Source organism: Oncorhynchus mykiss, chromosome 1 (genome assembly GCF_057628025.1).
Source record: "Oncorhynchus mykiss isolate SJ-2025 chromosome 1, ASM5762802v1, whole genome shotgun sequence".
Lineage (NCBI taxonomy): Eukaryota > Metazoa > Chordata > Actinopteri > Salmoniformes > Salmonidae > Oncorhynchus > Oncorhynchus mykiss.
The window spans coordinates 26,871,497-26,887,758 of record NC_143022.1 but is presented as its reverse complement, the minus strand read 5'-3'; the positions used below and the strand labels follow the sequence as shown (position 1 = coordinate 26,887,758).

The window sequence follows — 16,262 nt, the reverse complement described above, 5'->3', positions numbered from 1 at the left end:
TGTCAGTCAGAGTGTGGGTCTTTGGGCTGCCAAGGGCTTTTCAGAGATGACTGCACTCGTACACTGTGCCTCATGGCTCATCAGACCCCTGCTGTCCCAGCATGCTCGCTGTTCCGATCTCATCTCCCCGATGCTGGGGATTAGGGCCTAATCCCTGGGCTGATTTTTTTTATATCAAAACTAGGATCGCTGTTCTGCCGGCGTCACCGGCTACAGTCCCTCTAATGAGGACACCCACAGTGCATGGTTGAGAGAGCAGGGGGCCACAGTGGAACATAATAATTTAGGTGTGTGTGTGTGTGTTTGGTTTTACTATCCTTGTTGGGACCAGAAGTCCTCATTAGGATAGTAAATCAAGGAAAATTCGGACAAGTAGGGACATTTCTCTAGTCCTCACAAGGAAAAGGCATTTTTAAGGCTTAGGGGTTAGGTTTATGGTAAGGGTTACAATTAGGGTTAGGGTTAGAATTAGGTTTGGGGTTAGATTTAGGGGTTTAGGTTAAAGATAAGGTTATGTTTAGGGTTAGGGGTTTAGGTTAGAGTTAAGGTTAGGTTTAGGGGTTATGGAAAATAGGATTTTGAATGGGAATCAATGTGTGTGTGTGTTTGCCCATATCTCTTTCTCTGCAGGTGTATGGAGCTACCATCCAGTTCTATAAGCCATACCCAGAGGAGTGGCTGAGCACGTATGAGTCTGTTTGTTTGTGTTTGGTGGATGGGCAGAGTGGTGGAGATGGCATAATGGTCAGACAGAATGAAAATGAGAGGTATTGTGATGCATATAATCTATTCAATTGTGTTGTTTGCGTCTCTCTTTCCCTTTGTCACAAAATGCTGACATGAAATGTACAGTGTATGCATGATTAATATCATGTTTCCTATACGAACAATCCTAGGTAAACAGTGACAATAAGCTGTGCCTGGGTCACTGTCTGTCTTGCCCACTCTTACTTCTCATCTCTCCCACTAATATATTCCCTCCTCAACTCACCCTGTCAACCATAAGGATTGATACATAAGTGCGTTGTTGTTTTAGAATTATGATAATGAACTTTCTCAAGGAAAAAGTGGGTGTGGATATAATTTGTGCCACACTTTGTTTGTAAAACTGCACTTAGTGCATGCATAGAATATTACATGCGTCTGGTGATTGAGGATAATGTGAGTGTTTGCAGGTGTGTTTGGTTGGCGAGATCACTGTATTAGATGTAAGTAGGCTAAGCAATCCATAATATACACTGAGTGTACAAGACCTTCCTAATATTGAGCTTCACCCTTCAGAACAGCCTCAGTTGGGGCATGGACTACGAGGTGTTGAAGGTGTTCCACAAGGATGCTGGCCCATGTTGACTCCAATGCTTCTCACTATGTCAAGTTGCCTGGATGTCCTTTGGTTGGTGGACCATTCAGGAAACCCAGCAGCGTTGCAGTTCTTGAAACACTCAAACCAGTGTGGCTGGCACCTACTACCATACCGCTTTCAAAGTCCCTTAAATATTTAGTCTTGACCATTCACTCTCTGAATGCCACACATACACAATCAATGTCTTAAATGTTTCAAGGCTTAAATATAATTATTTAGCTAAGCTGCTAACGTTAGCCATCAAGCTAAGGGAGTTAGTCCCAGATGAGATTTCCAATGGAGCCCTCTTTGTCTGTAGAGGTAAATGAACGGTTCCAGCAGTGTAAAAAGCAGAGTGGAATGTTTACCTTTTCTACGCCAGTGGCTGGACGTCGTTCGCACATTTATGATGCTTCTCTGTCTTGTCGTTTGTCATTATTCGACTGGCCGTTGTTGCGTTTTTCGACTGGTCGACTGGCCGAGTTCATTCGCCACAGGGGAGCTATCTCTTGCCTCTCTTCCCCCATCTGATAGCGGAGTCAAAGGAGCACAGAAAGAGGATCATAGCAATCAACGATGGTCGCATGTCACGAGCCGTGGAAGCCGAAAGACAGCGTTCTGCAGCAAAGCAGCCTACCCCCCCAAACGAGAGGCATGGAGCAGATACAAACAATGAATAGTTTTGCCGCCATGGAGCCTGAACTTCCTGCACCTTCGTCGCTCCTACTCCTTCCCCTATGATTTCAAAGTCGAAATCGTCAACCATCCGTCCCTGCTCTGGATTGAGCGGGGCTTCTTCATCAGTCGGAGGCCTGCACCATCCTGGGAAGCGTGGGAGTGGGCAGATTTCCTCGTCCTTTTTTTTGGGGGGGGGGGGGGGAAATGTGACTCCATGGTAAGAAATGTGACTGTTCCTGGTGCAAAAACAGTGTCCTATCCCAGAGCTTGAGTAAATTACATTACTAAGCTGCTCCCGAATGTACTACGCCAGGACATGGACATCAAATCTATCGTAGTCCACATGGGTTTTAATGACATTATGAAGGGCAGCTCTAATTAGTTGAAACTGGATTTCAAAGAGCTGATTGACTCTCTGCTAGACACTAATAAAAGACCCATCATATCTGGCATTGTGTCCTCTTTGAATCATGGCATTGAACTCTTTAGCAGGATTCTTTCTCTTCACAACTGGCTATGTGATTATTGCAGCTCAATGGGTGTAACTTTTGTTGACAATTTCGATACCTTTTGGAAACAAAACACTTTTCACAAGGAGGATGGGATCCAACCAAATAATTTGGGTTCCTGGATCCTTTCACAGCATTATAAAGCTCTGTTGCGACAATTACTTATCAATGACCCAAGCCCAGCTTAGTTAATCCCTACCATTGTGTTGCTGAGTCATAATGCTTTAGCAAATGTACATTGTACCAGGGGCATTGGTAGACACAATGTATGTAACCTAATGTATGTCCCTCAAACTGCCCTGAATACCTCTGCTAATCCTACAGCTATTGTATGCAGCAATCATGTGTCTATGAACCAAATTTATGCTGTTAGCACTGAGGCGGTGTGCCCTAGTAGGAAGTCCACTGTGTGCAGCTCACTCTGCACTAACATACAGTGCCTTGCGAAATTATTCGGCCCCCTTGAACTTTGCGACCTTTTGCCACATTTCAGGCTTCAAACATAAAGATATAAAACTGTATTTTTTTGTGAAGAATCAACAACAAGTGGGACACAATCATGAAGTGGAACGACATTTATTGGTTATTTCAAACTTTTTTAATAAATCAAAAACTGAAAAATTGGGCGTGCAAAATTATTCATCCCCCTTAAGTTAATACTTTGTAGCGCCACCTTTTGCTGCGATTACAGCTGTAAGTCGCTTGGGGTATGTCTCTATCAGTTTTGCACATCGAGAGACTGAATTTTTTTCCCATTCCTCCTTGCAAAACAGCTCGAGCTCAGTGAGGTTGGATGGAGAGCATTTGTGAACAGCAGTTTTCAGTTCTTTCCACAGATTCTCGATTGGATTCAGGTCTGGACTTTGACTTGGCCATTCTAACACCTGGATATGTTTATTTTTGAACCATTCCATTGTATATTTTGTTTAATGTTTTGGATCATTGTCTTGTTGGAAGACAAATCTCCGTCCCAGTCTCAGGTCTTTTGCAGACTCCATCAGGTTTTCTTCCAGAATGGTCCTGTATTTGGCTCCATCCATCTTCCCATCAATTTGAACCATCTTCCCTGTCCCTGCTGAAGAAAAGCAGGCCCAAACCATGATGCTGCCACCACCATGTTTGACAGTGGGGATGGTGTGTTCAGCTGTGTTGCTTTTACGCCAAACATAACGTTTTGCATTGTTGCCAAAAAGTTCAATTTTGGTTTCATCTGACCAGAGCACCTTCTTCCACGTTTGGTGTGTCTCCCAGGTGGCTTGTGGCAAACTTTAAACAACACTTTTTATGGATATCTTTAAGAAATGGCTTTCTTCTTGCCACTCTTCCATAAAGGCCAGATTTGTGCAATATACGACTGATTGTTGTCCTATGGACAGAGTCTCCCACCTCAGCTGTAGATCTCTGCAGTTCATCCAGAGTGATCATGGGCCTCTTGGCTGCATCTCTGATCAGTCTTCTCCTTGTATGAGCTGAAAGTTTAGAGGGACGGTCAGGTCTTGGTAGATTTGCAGTGGTCTGATACTCCTTCCATTTCAATATTATCGCTTGCACAGTGCTCCTTGGGATGTTTAAAGCTTGGGAAATCTTTTTGTATCCAAATCCGGCTTTAAACTTCTTCACAACAGTATCTCGGACCTGCCTGGTGTGTTCCTTGTTCTTCATGATGCTCTCTGCGCTTTTAACGGACCTCTGAGACTATCACAGTGCAGGTGCATTTAAACGGAGACTTGATTACACACAGGTGGATTGTATTTATCATCATTAGTCATTTAGGTCAACATTGGATCATTCAGAGATCCTCACTGAACTTCTGGAGAGAGTTTGCTGCACTGAAAGTAAAGGGGCTGAATAATTTTGCACGCCCAATTTTTCAGTTTTTGATTTGTTAAAAAAGTTTGAAATATCCAATAAATGTCGTTCCACTTCATGATTGTGTCCCACTTGTTGTTGATTCTTCACAAAAAAATACAGTTTTATATCTTTATGTTTGAAGCCTGAAATGTGGCAAAAGGTCGCAAAGTTCAAGGGGGCCGAATACTTTCGCAAGGCACTGTAAATAACATGAGAATATCTACTTCTGCTAACCTTCCCAGTAAAGCAATGAAAACAAGAAAGCATCCCAGAAACGTGCTCAAAATAGCGCACGTTAACATGTGTAGCTTAAGAAACAAGGTTCATAAAATTATTAAACTGCTAATAACAGATGACATTCATATTCTGACTCTGAAACTAATTAAGACAATACCTTTGATGATACGATGGTAGCAATACAAGGTTATAACAGAAACAACAGAAATGCCAGTGGTGGAGGTGTTGCTGTTTAGATTCAGAACCACATTCCTGTAAAGATTAGAGAGGATCTCATATTAAATAGTGTTGAAGTAATATGGCTACAGGTTAATCTGCTTCACCTAAAGCCCAATCGTGTGGGAAGCTGCTATAGTCCACTAAGTGCTAAAAGTCAGTATCTGGATAACGTGTTAAATGCTTGATAATGTATGAGAACAGAGAGGTATATTTTCTGGGTGATTTAAATATTGACTGGCTTTCATCAAGCTGCCCACTCAAGAAAAATCTTCAAACTGTAACCAGTGTCTGCAAACTGGTTCAGGTTATCAGTCAATCTAACAGGGTAGTTACAAACAGGACAGGAATGAAATCATCAACATGTATTGATCACATCTTTACTAATGCTGCAGAAATGTGCTTGAAAGCAGTATCCAGATCCTTCGGATGTAGTGATCAGAATATAGTAGCCATATCTAGGAAAACCAAAGTTCCAAAGGCTGGGCCTAATATAATGTATAAGAGATCACACAAAAAGTTTCATAGTGATTCCTATGTTGTTGATGTAAAGAATATTTGTTGGTCCATGGTGTGTAATAGGGAGTAAACAGACGTTGCACTTGACACATTTATGAAATTGCTTATCCTAGTTACTAATAAGCTTGCACCCATTAAGACAATTACTGTAAAAAATGTTCAAAAAATGTAAACATTTTTTTTAAATTGTATGGTTGAGAAGGATGAGGCAAAAGGAATGGCAAATAAGTCCAGCTACTGCAAATTGAAAAATCATGTGACTAAACTGAATAAAAAGAAGAATAAACTACACTATGAAACAAAGATAAATTACATAAAGAATGATAGTAAAAAGCTTTGGAACACCTTAAATGAAATTTTGGGAAAAAAGGAAAACTCAGCTCCATCATTCATTGAATCAGATGGCTCATTCATTACAAAACCGACTGATATTGCCAAATACTTTAATATTTTTTTTAATTGGCAAGATTAGCAAACTCAGGCATGACATGCCAGCAACAAATGCTGACATTACACATCCAAGTACATCTGACCAAATTTTGAAAGACAAGAATTGTAATTTTGAATTCCCTAAATCAACAATGACAAGCCACCGGGGTCTGAAAACTTGGATGGAAAATTACTGAGAATAATAGCTGTCGATATTGCCACTCCTATTTGCCATATCTTCAATTTAAGCCTACTAGAAAGTGTGTGCCCTCACGCCTGGAGGGAAGCAAAAGATATTAGGGTTTCCCACTTACAAAGCATGTACAGTAGAGGTCTGTATTTTTTATCATAGGTACACTTCAACTGTGAGAGACGGAGTCTGCAACAAAAATCCAGAAAATCACATTGTGTATGATTTTTAAATAGCCACCTGGGGGGCGGCCCATCAGGAAGTCCAGGACCCAATTGCACAGGGCGGGGTTGAGACCCAGGGCCTCAAGCTTAATGAGGAACTTGGAATGTACTATGGTGGAAAATGCTGAGCTGTAGTCAATGAACAACATTCTTACATAGGTATTATAGGACAGTGTGCAGTGTGATGGCGATTGCGTCGTCTGTGGACCTATTGGGGCAGTACGCAAATTGAAGTGGTCTAGAGTGGAAGTGATATGATCCTTGACTAGTCTCTCAAAGCACTTCATGATGACAGAAGTCATTTAGTTCAATTACCTTTGCCTTCTTGGAAACAGGTATAATGGTGGCCATCTTGGAGCATGTGGGGACAGCAGACTGGGATAGGGAGAGATTGAATATGTCTGTAAACACACCAGCCAGCTGGTCTGCGCATGCTCTGAGGATGTGGCTAGGAATGCCGTCTGGGCCGGCAGCCTTGCTGGGTTAACACGTTTAATTGTCTTACTCACGTCGGCCACGGAGAAGGAGAGCCCACCATCCTTGCTAGTGGGCCGGGTCGGTGGCACTGCATTATTCTCAAAGCTGGCAAAGAAGGAGTTTAGTTTGTCTGGAAGCAAGACGTCGGTGTCCGTGACGTGGCTGGTTTTCTTTTTGTAGTCCGTGATTGTCTGTAGACCCTGCCACATATGTCTCGTGTCTGAGCCGCTGAATTACGACTCTACTTTGTCTCTATACTGACATTTTGCTTGTTTGATTGCCATATATTGTATTTGGCCATATTCCCAGTCAAATGCGGTGGTTCGCGCTTTCAGTTTTGAGCGAATGCCGCCATCTATCGACGGTTTCTCATTCAGGTAGGTTTTAACAGTCACCGTGGGTACAACATCTCCTATGCACTTCCTTATAAACTCACTCCCCGAATAAGCGTATAAATCAAAACTATTCTCTGAGGCTACCCGGAATATGTCCCTGTCTGCGTGATCAAAACAATCTTTTAGGGCAGATTCCGATTGGTCAGTCCAGCTTGGAGTAACCCTGGATTGTAACCTGTCATGGTCAAACATATTGATACAACAGTAGCTAAGATGTGGAGAAGTCTGTGCATATTCAAGCTTTGCTCTACCTTCTTAGCAACACTATCAACAAAGCAGGTCCAACAGGCTCTAGTTTTGTCGCACCTGGACCACTGTTTAGTCGTGTGGTCAGGTGCCACAAAGAGGAAAATTCAAATTTGCTCAAAACAGGGCAGCATGGCTGGCCCTTGGATGTACACAAAGAGCAAACATTAATAATACTGTATGCATGTCAAACTCTCCTGGCTCAAAGTAGAGAATAGATTGACTTCATCACTAGGTAGCCTAGTGGTTAGAGCATTGGGCCAGTAACCGAAAGGTTGCTGGAACGAATCCCAGAGCTGACAAGGTAAAAATCTGTCGCTCTGCCCCCGAGCAAGGCAGTTAACCCACCTTCCCCGGGTGACGAAGACGTGGATGTTGATTATGGCAGCCCCCCGCACCTCTCTGATTCGGAAGGGTTGGATTAAATGCAGAAGACACATTTCAGTTGAATGCATCCAGTTGTACAACTGACTAGGTATCCCCCTTTCTCGACTTGTATTTGTGAGAGGTATTGACATGTTGAAAGCACCAAGCTGTCTGATTAAATGACTAGCACACAGCTCAGACATTCATGCATACCTCACAAGACATGCCACCAGAAGTCTCTTTACAGTCACCAAGTTTAGAACAGACTATGGGAGGCGAACAGTACTACATAGAGCCATGACTACATGGAACTCTATTCCACATCAAGTAACTGATTCAAGCAGTAGAATCCGATTTAAAAAACAGATAAAAATACACCTTATTGAACAGCAGGGACTGTGAAGCAACACAAACGTAGGCACAGACACATGCACACATACACACGTATACATGGATTTTGTGTTGTAGATATGTGGTAGTGGAGTAGGGGCCTGAGGCACTTAGTGTGTTGTGAATTCTTTAATGAATGTATCGTAATGTTTTAAAATTGTATAGCTGCCTTAATTTTGCCGGACCCCAGGAAGAGCAGGTGTAGCAGTGTGATGTTGTTCCCCTAGATTATGCACCAAGTTGCACACAAGGACCAATTCAAATAGGCCAGGTCAAGAGCGGATGTTAATAATTTTATAATAATAATAATAATTCAGTGTGTTTTTTAATTTTAATTACAGCTGCATAGCTAATGTTATTCTTTGGTGTACAAACCCTTTTTCATTTCAATATTGTACATACATGTGATTGTAAAAGTTTTGTATATTTTGGTTTGGCCCATCGCGGGTTATCTGTATTTCCATACCCTCTTATTGTTCTCTTTTGCCTGACCTTCGGCATAGCAAGGTATGTTGTCCTTGGCTCCCAAATTGTTCAATATAAAACCGTGGTAATGTTACACAATTTGCTATTATGCAACCATAAGTTTGTTACAATGTGGACAATATAAAGATTTATGTTAACAAGTTTCACTGAGCTTGCTAACTTGGGTATGTATCTATTGTAACTTGTGAGTACTTGGGACAATGTTTGAGTTAGTGTCCATGTGCTTGCGCAGGTGCCTGAGAGCTATGACTGCGCCAAGGGCTTAAATATTGTGTGTTGTCTCTTCGTGTGCAGGACAAATAAAAATAATTCAACCAGCAGACCTCCAGTTGTGGCAGTGTCCTAATTAAAAGTACACAACACAGAATGAACCATGCTACACAGGCAACAGCTGCCATGGCAGCAGCTAATGGGGATCCATAATAAATACAAATACAACAATACAAATACCTACCTTTCGTCTACACTGATTGAAGTGTATTTAACAGGTGACATTAATAAGGGATTTCGCTTTCACCTGGATTCATCTGGTCAGTCTATATCATGAAAGAGCAGGTGTTCCTAATGTTTTGTGCACTCGGTGTATGATTCTGTGAATAAATCTTTGGTAGACTATTGACTTCTTGTTATTTGGTGATGATCATGCAGTTTTCCTGTACAATAGGTAATAGTTTTCAGGTTGGCTCTGTAAGGGAGCAGTGCTGATACACTGACTAGTGACTACAACAACTGTACTAGTCATGATGTTTGTAATAAAGACATGTCTTTTGATACCATCGATCACCACATTCTTTTGGAGAGATTGGAAACCCAAATTGGTCTACACGGACAAGTTCTGGCCTGGTTTAGATCTTATCTGTCGGAAAGATATCAGTTTGTCTCTGTGAATGGTTTGTCCTCTGACAAATCAACTGTACATTTCGGTGTTCCTCAAGGTTCCGTTTTAGGACCACTATTGTTTTCACTATATATTTTACCACTTGGGGATGTCATTCGAAAGCATATTGTTAACTTTCACTGCTATGCGGATGACACACAGCTGTACATTTCAATGAAACATGGTGAATCCCCAAAATTGCCCTCGCTAGAAGCATGTGTTTCAGACATAAGGAAGTGTATGGCTGCAAACTTTCTACTTTTAAACTCGGACAAAACAGAGATGCTTGTTCTAGGTCCCAAAAAACAAAGAGATCTTCTGTTGAATCTGACAATTAATCTTAATGGTTGTACAGTCGTCTCAATAGAGAAGAACTGTGATATGTTCTTCTCTTTTGAAGAACATATCAAGACCATTTCAAGGACTGCTTTTTTCCATCTACGTAACATTGCAAAAATCAGAAACTTTCTGTCCAAAAATTATGCAGAAAAATGAATCCATGCTTTTGTCACTTCTAGGTTAGACTACTGCAATGCTCTACTTTCCGGCTACCCGGATAAAGCACGAAATAAACTTCAGTTAGTGCTAAATACGGCTGCTAGAATCCTGACTAGAACCCAAAAATGTGATCATATTACTCCAGTGCTAGCCTCCCTACACTGGCTTCCTGTCAAAGCAAGGGCTGATTTCAAGGTTTTACTGTTTTACTCGGTCTCAACCTTTAAGTCTTTACTGAAGACTCACCTCTTCAGTGGGTCATATGATTGAGTGTAGCCTGGCCCAGGAGTGGGAAGGTGAATGGAAAGGCTCTGGAGAAACGAACCGCCTTTGCTGTCTCTGCCTGGCCGGTTCCCCTCTTTCCACTGGGATTCTCTGCCTCTAACCCTATTACAGGGGCTGAGTCATGGGGCTTTACTGGGGCTCTCTCATACCGTCCCTGGGAGGGGTGCGTCACCTGAGTGGGTTGAGTCACTGATGTGGTCATCCTGTCTGGGTTGGCGCCCGCCCCTTGGGTTGTGCCGTGGCAGAGATATTTGTGGGCTATACTCAGCCTTGTCTCAGGATGGTAAGTTGGTGGTTGAAGATATCCCTCTAGTGGTGTGGGGGCTGTGCTTTGGCAAAGTGGTTGGGGTTATATCCTTCCTGTTTGGCCCTGTCTGGGGGTGTCCTTGGATGGGGCCACAGTGTCTCCTGATCCCACCTGTCTCAGCCTCCAGTATTTATGCTGCAGTAGTTTATGTGTCGGGGGGCTAGGGTCAGTTTGTTATATCTGGAGTACTTTCCTGTCCTATTCGGTGTCCTGTGTAAATTTAAGTGTGCTCTCTCTAATTCTCTCTTTCTTTCTCTCTCTCGGAGGACCTGAGCCCTAGGAGCATGCCTCAGGACTACCTGACATGATGACTCCTTGCTGTCCCCAGTCCACCTGGCCGTGCTGCTGCTCCAGTTTCAACTGTTCTGCCTTATTATTATTGGCCCATGCTGGTCATTTATGAACATTTGAACATCTTGGCCATGTTCTGTTATAATCTCCACCCGGCACAGCCAGAAGAGGACTGGCCACCCCACATAGCCTGGTTCCTCTCTAGGTTTCTTCCTAGGTTTTGGCCTTTCTATGGAGTTTTTCCTAGCCACCGTGCTTCTACACCTGCATTGCTTGCTGTTTGGGGTTTTAGGCTGGGTTTCTGTACAGCACTTTGAGATATCAGCTGATGTACGAAGGGCTATATAAATACATTTGATTTGATGTCTTAAAACATCAGTGGTCAGACATGATCAAATCCTTTACCAAATTCACAACATTGACCATGTTCAGTACCACCAATGTTTCAGGAAGCCTTAATAAAACATTGGCGATAAGACATGATGAAACCCTTTAGCAGAATTCATCACATTGACCTTAGCCTTTAGAATGGTTTAAAAATATCATAATAACACTTCTCTTATATTTTACAAGAGCATACCTATAGGTGTATATTAGACTCATACCTAGTAGTATCAGACTGTGTAGTTGATTCCCCACTGCTGCATGAAAACGTAATTGGGATCGAAATGATCTGCGCTCCCCGCTGGGAGGTTTGAAAAGCATAAAAGCAGAGCAGCTTGCTGGTTACGGGATGTTAACGGTTAACTCGGCTCCATAGTTTGTCAGTCGAACAAAACTACTGTATCTGATAACGCAACAATACGTAGCAATTCGCCGAAAAGGGAAAGGCAATATTTGTTTGTCAAAGTTAGGCTTTGTTAGGTGACTTGGTAAGGGAAAGTCACTTACGTTACTCACGATGCTCACCTAGCCTACTCTTCGCAAACTTGAGGTACCCTACCCTACCCGAAACACAGCTGTGCATTGCGCGCGCACTCCACAGCCTCTGCAGTACGGATCTGTAACGGGACACTCAGCTCGAATAATTTTCTCTCTTCGTATTTTGAAGAGTTTTTAATCGAGTTTATAGGTTGTGACACTGTACAACATGTGGCAGCTGATATATTTCGGTGAGACTTGTGTGACTGATATTGAATGATCAGACGGACAGACAACTAGAGAGGTGATCAGCTGCTCTCTTCACTGATATGGTACGTGACAAGTTTCTGTAGTCTTCATTCTTATTATTCAACGTTCACTATCGAATAATGTAGGACTATATTCGTCATGATCATTGCGCTTATATTGAAGTTTAATGTCAACTACCAATCTGATCATAATATTTAGAAAATATTGATATTATTGTGATAGAATAGCAAGTAGCCTAGATTTGATCAATTGGAATAACCAAAACAGAGCTGTTCCTAGCAGCAACTATATATCTGAATGAATAGTTAAAGCAGTCTCCACTGTTTAGAATTGAGTACCATATTGTACAGTGATGGTCAATGCTTTAGTGGGACGTTGAAGACAACAAGACAAGGAATGATTAAGCACAGAGCCTACCGGTATGCTTTATAATAAAACATTAAAGGTTATTATGTGTTCCATAAAATACTCATAAAGGTAGTCTATAATAGCCTAGTATTGCCTTCCTGTGATTCGTTTTGACATAAACTCCTTTCCTTTTTAAAGAAGACTTTTATACAAAATGACCCATAGTGTGTGTGTGTGTGTGTGTGTGTGTGTGTGTGTGTGTGTGTGTGTGTGTGTGTGTGTGTGAGAGAGAGATAGAGAGTGAATGAGTGTCACGAAGACTACATGATTCTTCTTCATGAAGCTGTTTCATTAAATGCCAGGCGAAGGGTTTGTAGTGGACCAACAGCGGATGGCAATTTCATTGCGTTTACAGATGTAGGATCCTAATCTGGTCACCCTGCTGCAGGATTATTTTCCTGCTGTAGCAAACAAGCTCAAATTAAGATCCTATATCTGTATCTCCTGTCTGTCACTAGTGAGAGCAGTGGAGGGAATGTTCCTGCTGATGTCTCTCCGGCGCTAAAACACTTCCTTCAATTAACTTTCCACTAGGCAAAGCAACCAACACTCTGACAGGGATACTGTATTACCAGTGATTCTATTAATAAATGGTTTATAATTCTTTCTTCCCCCACCACGATCTAAATGAAACACATTGACAGCAGTGATTTATTAAGGGCTCGATTCAATCCGTAACGCAGAAGTTAGTTAGCGTTAGTGGAGACTGCATTCATGGTAAACGCTGCATATATCAGCTCAAACAGAACTTACCTTTTTGCGATGTGGATGAATCGAGCACTGAATCCCCTATGTAAAACTAGAGGATGTACATTAAGTAGCCCACCCCTGATTTGGACTATTATCCACAGACTATTATTCACGTCCCTAACGTTCTCTAAGGAATTGGCTAATAGCCTTACCCCACATGGTAAGGATCGGACCCTTTTTTTAAATGTTTGCCTAAATGACATACCCAAATCTAATTGCCTGTAGCTCAGGACCTGAAGCAAGGAAATTCAGATTATTGATACCATTTGAAAGGAAACACTTTGAAGTTGTGAAATGTAGAAATGAATGTAGGAGAATATAACACATTAGATCTGGTGAAAGAAAATACAAAGGGAAAAAAATAATCTTTGAAATGCAAGAGAAAGGCCATAATGTATTATTCCAGCACAGCCACATTTTATATTTTGGCCACGAGATGGCAGTAGTGTATGTGCAAAGTTTTAGACTGATCCAATGAACCATCACGTTTCTGTTCAAAATGTATCAAGACTGCTCAAATGTGCCTACTTGGTTTATTAATACATTTTCAAGTTCATAACTGTGCACTCTCAAGCAATTGCGTGATATTCTTTCACTGTAATAGCTACTGTAAATTGGACAGTACAGTTAGAGTAACAATAATTTAAGTGTCAATATCAGATATGTCTATGTCCTGGGAAATGTTCTTGTTAATTACAACCTCATGCTAATCACATTAGCCTACGTAAGCTAAACTGTCCCATGGGGGACCCACTGATCCTGTTTTAAATTGATTGTGTAATTTTATACCCCAATTAATATTTGCAGTGGTTGCGGCGTGAAAAGCATACCACTGTGCAGAAAATATAAAAAGTAGTCAGATCAGTGTCATAAATATCTTGAGAAAATAGAAGCCCTGTCCAGGTTTGGAACTGGTTCAGAGAACAGAACCTAAAACCAGAAAGTAAAGAAATTATTTGAAGAACAGAACCCAAACCTGAAAATTAAAGTGATCTATACTGTTCCTGTCACGTCGGTATAAAGGAATCGGGAGACAGGAGCAGGAATGCGTAATAGGGTTTTTTATTTCCCAAATTACAGCGTGCCGTGTAAAGGCACGGGGACGAAGACCAAACAAATACTTATACCAAACACAGAGTTGAGACCCAAACAAAAAAGCGAGGAGTACCTCAAAATAAATACACAATCGCACAATGATTATCACACAGGATGAGACCCGTAATCATCTGCACAATACACGTGGCACAAAAGTCAAAACAACACAGGACAGGTACTCGTACGACCAACGACCATTGGAACAGTAATCGATGGGACAATGGTAAAAAAAGATACGCTTATACAATTACTAATGAAATGGGAATAGGGACCAGGTGTGCGTAATGACAGTTCCGGAGGGATCCGTGACAGTTCCGGAACAGAACCGTTATTTTAAAGCATGAGAACCTATTAATAACTTTATTTTACGTTCCAGGCATTTTTTTCCAGTCCCAAAAAAATCTCAACAAAGTGCCTATGCAAAGCCCTCACTCGGTCACTAATAAACTTATTCCAGCATTTACCTGCCAGCTGGAAATGTTGCCAGTGGGTGTAGGTGTGTATGTAGGATACTTGCCCCTCCCCTCCGAAGCATAGGTTACTGTAGCCTACTGACAACATTACAAGCGTAATTCAGAAATTATGGAGATATGTTTAATTAGAGAAGAATGGATTGTCTTTTTCAATGCTAAATAAGGATACTATGGTTATCACGTTTCACATTGGATTTATTAACTACAAAATGGTAAGACGTGTTTTTAATTCTAGTGCTGCTGTACAAGCTTAGTTGGCCTTTCTAGGGCAGTCGACAACATTCCGCTGAAAAGGCAGTGCGCCAAATTCAAAATTATTTTTTTGAAATATGTAACTTTCACACATTAACAAGTCCAATATAGCAAATGAAAGATAAACATCTTGTTAATCTACCCATCGTGTCCGATTTAAAAAATGCTTTACAGCGGAAGCACAACATATGATTATGTTAGGTCATAGCCAAATCCAGAAAACACACAGCCATTTTTCCAGCCAAAGATAGGAGTCACAAAAAGCAGAAATATAGATCAAATTAATCACTATCATCTGATGATCTTCATCAGATGACACTCATAGGACATCATGTTACACAATACATGTATGTTTTGTTCGATAATGTGCATATTTATATGCAAAAATCTCAGTTTATATTGGCGCGTTACGTGCAGTAATGTTTTGATTCCAAAACATCCGGTGATTTTGCAGAAATACTCATAATAAACATTGATAAAAGATACAGAATTAAAGATAGACTTCTCCTTAATGCAACCGCTGTGTCAGATGTTTTAAAAATTTTACGGAAAAAGCATAATCTGAGAACGGCGCTCAGAACCCAAAACAGCCAGAGGAATATCCGCCATTTTGGAGTCAACCAAGTTAGAAATATTCACTTACCTTTGATGATCTGGAATCCCAGTTTCGACAATAAATGACTGATTTGTTCCATAAAGTCCGTCATTTATGTCCTAATAGCCACTTGTTGTTAGCGTGTTCAGCACAGTAATCCATATTCATGAGGCACAGGCACTTCTTCCAGACAAAAACTCAAAAAGTTCAGTTACAGGCCTTTAGAAACATGTCAAACGATGTATGGAATCAATCTTTAGGATGTTTTTAACATAAAACATCAACAATGTTCCAACCAGAGAATTCCTTTGTCTGAAGAAAAGCACTGGAACGAGAGGTAACTCTGTCGGGAGCGCGCATCATGAGACCAAGGCACTCTGCTAGACCACTGACTCAAAGAGGTCTCATGAGCCGCTCCTTTATAGTAGAATCCTCATTCAAGTTTCTAAAGACGTTTGACATCTAGTGGAAGCCGTAGGAAGTGCAACTTTATCCATATCTCAATGTGTATTCAGTAGGTCAAGCTTTGAAAAATGACAAACCTCAGATGTCCCACTTCCTGGTTGGATTTTTCTCAGGTTTTCGCCTGCCATAGGAGTTCTGTTATACTCACAGACATCATTCAAACAGTTTTAGAAACTTCAGATTGTTTTTTATCCAATACTAATAATAATATGCATATATTAGCATCTGGGACAGAGTAAGAGGCAGTTCACTCTGGGCACGCTATTCATCCAAAAGTGAA

The 16,262-nt window shown here is 41.3% G+C and overlaps 1 protein-coding gene across 1 annotated transcript in view; it reads left to right on the top strand.

The window, feature by feature from the left end:
- Positions 1 to 11,490: 11,490 nt before the first annotated feature.
- Positions 11,491 to 16,262, top strand: part of LOC110520008 (voltage-gated potassium channel regulatory subunit KCNG4) — a 29,508-nt gene continuing 24,736 nt past the window's right edge. The window contains exon 1 of the mRNA XM_021596965.3: positions 11,491 to 12,006. The gene's annotated coding sequence lies outside the window, so the exon portion shown is untranslated. The remainder of the gene's footprint in view (positions 12,007 to 16,262) is intronic.